We start from the raw sequence: 6,000 nt of genomic DNA, 5'->3' as shown, positions 1-6,000 counted from the left end.
AAATGTTAGTGGCTTAACAATAAAAAGCTGCTTCTTACTCATTTCATGGTGCACAGCAGTTCCATGGGGAGAGGAACAGTCATTCAGGGATCCAGGCTTCGTCCAGTTTTTGCCTCCACCGTTTTCTAGGAGTCTTGTCTTGCAGCTGAGAGAAAGAAAATGAGAAAAATGCATGGAAGGTTTGATGGCTTGAAAGGATACGTATCAATTCTACTAACATTCTACTGGCCAGAACTCAGTCGTATGGCCACGCTAAGTCAAGGGAGGCTGTGATCACTAACCGTGTCTGCCACTCACTTATGGAATACTTGTGATTTTCAAATCTTCCTTTTTCCATGACACGTGACATTCTGGTACCACCCTTCAACTTGTAAAGACCGAAAATTCTACCTTTATTAAAGATTCAAAATGAGTCATAGTCCCTAGTCCCTCCACATTAATAAAAGTCTGTGTAGGTTGCGTGTGTGTATATGTGTACATGTTTATCTTTAACAAAATGAGCTTAAAAAAACCACAGAATCACAATACCATTATCATACCCAATAAAATTAATGATAATTCCTTAAGATATCTAATATTCAGTACGTGTACGCATTCCTCTGATAGTTCTCAAGTCTTTTTTTAAGTTCTTTTAATTCCTGGACAGTTACTGATCGCTATGTCATAGTTGCAGCAATTGGCCATGCCAATGCCCTATCTAAACCTTCCCAAAACTTCTGCAGGATCTTTACTCCTTCTCTTTGAATTGCTCTGACTTTGTCAATTACAGCCATGCCATTTTCAAAGGCATAAACTAAAACTTCATGGATTCTCTGAGATCAACTGGTGGTTTAATTGTGTTTTCTTCATCCATTTTCTTAGTTATCACCTTTTAACCATGGCACTGGCTACCCCTTCAAAAGGAACTCTTAAAAATGCCACAAGGCTTCAAATATATGGTGATGGAAGGAGAACTGATTCTGGGTGGTAAACACACAATGGCATTTATAGATGATGTAATATAGAACTGTACACCTGAAATCTATGTAATTTTACTAACAAATGTCACCCCAATAAATTTTAAAAAAATAATAATAATAATAAATGCCACAAGGCTTGGGGCTATTTCTGCTACAGTCTTTTCAGTGCTAACATGATTTACAGGAAACCACTTCTACACTCTTAAGAAAAAAAAAAATCATTTCTTTAAAAAAAAGGATTCCCTAAATCTTCAAGTTCAATAATAAAGACATATGTTTACTTAATGAATTGTTTCAAATAGCATTTATGTCTTTATATCATAGTTGGGATCTTATATAAAACTGAGTTCATTTCAAAATGAAAACTTAAATTCTGCATTTTTTTACATGTTTAAACGTAGCAGAAATACGTCTCATCAAGAGGTTAGAAAATAAAATTACTCAAGCTTTCTTTACACCTTTAATCCTTTCTGTCCTAACACTTGGTTAAGTAGTAAAATAAAGTTTGATAGGAGATTTCTGAAAATATTCCTAGAAGCTGACTCGGAATATATCTACTAATGAGACTGTCTTAACTTCTACTAAAGATTTTATATCCATCTGGAAATGTGCACCTCAGTGACTTCAGCTTCTGCTATAAACTCTGCCAAATTCAAACCCTAACCTGAGATCCACCTGTTATACCTGACACATGATAGTGACAAAGTCCTGCAGCGCTCAGGACAGCACTGACACCCATAAACACTTTGTCACTTGTATTTGTTGGGATTTTTGGTTGCAGGTAGCAACAAATCAACAGCTACCCAGCTGAAGCATGGAAGCAAATTTATGGATTATGTTATAGAAAAATTCAAAGATAGATCTGACTACAGATAAGCCCAGCAGCTCAAGAATTAGGAAGAAGTCCCCAGTTTCTTTCCCTCAAATTTCTGGCTCTGCTTCTTCAATGCTGACTCCATTTTCACCAGGCTCTCTTTGTGGTCACAGGGATGGTTGCCAACAACTTTGGAGCTACTTTCTTCAGCTCCGTTTCCTAGCAGAAAAGTGAGAGTTTGCTTCCCCAACAATTCAAAAAAAATCTGAAAACTGAGACTCTTTGCACCTTATTGGCCTAGAGTGGGGCATGGTTTCATTTATGAAGCAGTCATGGGGTCAGGGAGATGAAGTGCACTGAGTGGACCTACCCTCGGAACTGTTGAAGGAGGGGTAAATGCCCCTCAAATCATATGATTGAGACGTTCAAGGTACTGACTGCTAGGAAGAGAGAAGGGATTACCGAGAAGGCAACAATAAATGTTCACTACAATACTAAATCCCAAGTGACTGACTGACTTGGGATTTCTATCAAAATAAAAACAAAGTGAAATACAGCTTCAAATAATTTGGTTTCACTTTGTATATAAGAATTTGAATTCTGAAAGAGGTTTTAGGTTAAAATACACTTTAATTTTTATTGCTTGTAGGTAATTCTTAAAGTTTTTAAATGAGGTTGTAAAATTTTCATGGTACCACAACTTGATGTTAATAAACTAGAACAATAGTTTCCAACAAAATGTTGTCATCTTGAAGTTGTTTTCTTTGATATAGTTCTCCAAATTATCAGTTATCTGTACATTCTTTGACTTGCATGTTGCCTAGTTCTTGCTTCCCAAACTACATTTTATAGAGATGCTAATAAAGAGTATTTTCTACTTTGTGTAATTGTGCCCCAGAGAATTCCAACATCTGGTAACGACAATCTCCTCCATTCTTAAAAATCAGAGCACTGCATGCATTACTCTCCTTTGTCCTCCACATTTCATATGTCATCAGTTTCTAGTCTTGATATCTCTTATGTCTGTCTGTCCTTTCTTATTCTCTGCCATCCCATTAATTCAAACTTGAATAATTTCAAACCTGTATTTCTCATGAGTCCCCTCGCTGACTGTCCTGATGCAAAGCTCTCCTTCCTGCAATCTAGTAGACAAAATATTTCTATACTAATATTCCTCAAATGATTCTAGCAACTGTTTATCAAAAGCCTACTTTGTGCCAAATGCTTTTAGCTCTTACCTCATTTTATTTATTCATTACAAAAACTCTATGACATAGGTATTATTCCCATTTGATAGATGAGAAAATTGAGACTTAGAAAACTTAGTAACTTGACCAAGGTCATACACATAAGAAGCAGCAAAACTCGGATTTGAAACCAGGGCAGTCATACTTCAAAGCCTCTGTTCTCCCATCGCACGTGATGCTGCTCTATGACTTTCATGTCATTCCTATTCTTAAGGAGTTCCTTCCCGATGCCCCTACCAAGGTCAACATCTCTGTGTGGTTTTCAACGCCCATAATTATATCCTACCTAGAAATTTTTCCAGTGCCTTCAATGTGTGCGTCTCTCATCAGATATGTCTTCAGCCTTCCTCCTGTAAACTGGCTCATTGTTATCATACACTTTGAGAAAAAAAATCTTCATTGTAAAAATAATACATGCTAACGTAAAGGTCAAGCAATAGGAAAGTGACTGAAGGAGAAAATGAAGTCCTCCATATTTAGAGTGAGCATTAGGGATAAAACACAAGCCATAGATGTCTGGTTGCACACACTATTTTAATTTAAAAAAGAAATCATGATCTTTACGTTTTAACGGGGCTGTCTTACCTGGCATTAAAATGACTGCATCAAAGTAGCCATGTAAAAAATATCTTACTCATGGTTTTTCTTGCCTTGTTTGCTGTCTTTTCTGTTGTCTATTTAGATCTCAGTTATCTTTCAGGGCCTAGCTGAAGTCCCACCTCTTGACCCCTACTCCCTTTATAAAATCGAACTTCTTCAATCCTCATAAAAACATAAAAAGCATTTACAAAATTAGCACCAGGAAATCTTCCCTAACAGCTCTCCTAATTGACTTTACTCTCTACTTCTAGCCTGTACCACACAATCAGCATTTAACTACATATTGTTTGTGTTGTTTGTTACTGCTCCATGAGTATAAGAGTAGGCGACAAGAGTGTGGGTAGAATTGTATAATGGTGTGAATTTACATTAATGACATAGTGAGTTAAAAGGAAGGCATGGAAGCAGCTAACCTTGGAAACTAACGGAAAATTGGGTTGTGAATTTAGAGTAGGGGTCTGGAAAAAGTCTGAGGCAGGGTTTGTACAGAGCCTGAAGTCAGAACAAGGCAGTATGTAAAGGCCAAGAATTTGGTTAGAGACCTGGAAATCATCGGAATGAGAGAGGGTACATCAGGGCATGGATTAATAATAAAAATGATGACATACTATGCTTAGATCAAATACCGTGTGAAATATAATTGATGAGTTACATCTAAAACAAAACAACATAAAAAATTGCTCTATTTCACCAAAATTGTAAATGTGATTATCCTTGGCTTAGTAATTCCACTTCTAGGAAGTTATCCTAAAGAAATATTCACATAAGTATACAAAATATATGTATTCAATATTGTTGCTAAGAGCAAGAGACAAAAATGGAAACAGCCTAGACAACTATCTAAATGTTTGTTTGCTTTCACTTTCTTCTACTAATCACACATACAGTAGCGATAGCCAGCTATTAAAACAGAGCTAGATCTATGAACACTGGCTTGAAAATAGGCCCAAAATATATTTTAAAACAACTTTAAGAACAGTATGTAAATTACACAGGGATTAAATTACATGTTTATTGGAATTAAAAATATAATATTTTCCAAAACATTAGAGGAATTAATCATGTAAATTAAAATTAAACAAACATTACATTAACAGGTATACAGATTAGGAATATCTTAATGTAGATAATAAGTGAATATATTTCTATATAGACACCATATATTTCTATATAGATCTAAGTCCTATATGGACCTTAAAAGGCTTTGGACATTAGTTCTCCACCAATAGCTTACCATTACTACAATCTGACACCGTCAAATAGTGTAAGTGAAGGTATACTATCAAAATAGGTTTGATAAGTATGCTATCAAAAAATATGTGAAAGAATTGTAATAAAGGTGAACTAGGAAAATTATCAATGTGTAATCAGTACAGTCCCCAGTCCCTAGGTGGCCAATGTACAGAAAATATTGAATTATGGGAATTCAGGGATAATCAATAGTTCTGAACCAGTTGGACATACACCTCAGAATCTCCCCATGAGTTTTTTAAAAATAGACCACAGTAAGATTCCCCCTAAAGATTTTACACCTTAGGCCTGGAGTAGAGTTTTGCTTCTGTATCTGTTTAAAATCTTTCTGAAGTGCTTCTGATGATTGGCTGGGGATTATCATCCAGATAGGACAGTTTTTGTGGATTAGATTGGGTGGAATAAATTCCATAAAGGAGACTTCAGCTGGTCCTTGCCAGAAAGAAAGGTTTTAAATAGGGAAGGGAAAGGGGACGGAGGAGAAATCATTTACCATATGAGTAGAAACTGAGGCAGGAATGGGCAAGGTATTGTTGGGGAGAAAGTAGGTAGGCTGTTCTTCAAAGAAGTCAAGGCAAATAAAGAGAGTAATGTTCACTGAATGAGGTAATTAGAAGGTCATTGTTGACTTTTAAAAATACAGTTCAGTAAAGGTTGACTCCAGATTTAGGGGTTAGGAAATAAATGAGTGATAGGGAATCAAGGCAGTGTTGTATTTAGAGCACTCATTTGAGAATTTGATGGGAGGGGAAGTAAAAAATAGAACGGAATTTAAATAGGAAGAAAAGGATCAAGAGACTTTTTCTTCCAAGAGAAAGCTGCCTGAACATGTTTGCAGCAGAAGAGCTAAATCCAATAAAGAAAAAAGCAGATATTTTAGAGTTGGAAAACGGATTTTTATCTACCAGGTGTTTTTAATGTATTTAAGGACTAAAACAAGTTACAGTGAAATCACACCAGTTTAATTAGAATTAAAATCTGAGTAAATTAATGGGAATGGGAAACACTGACAACTAAAAAAGTCCAGGGCAGAAAGTGAAAAATAAAGTCATAGAAAGTTTCTGCCAACCCTTCCCATCTTCTCCACTTGATCCCAGATGCACAAACTTTGTGGAGGTAATTGAGAATA

Source organism: Rhinolophus hipposideros, assembly GCF_964194185.1.
Source record: "Rhinolophus hipposideros genome assembly, chromosome: 7".
NCBI lineage: Eukaryota > Metazoa > Chordata > Mammalia > Chiroptera > Rhinolophidae > Rhinolophus > Rhinolophus hipposideros.
The sequence above is the reverse complement of the archived record's forward strand: the minus strand, read 5'-3'. Positions refer to the sequence as shown.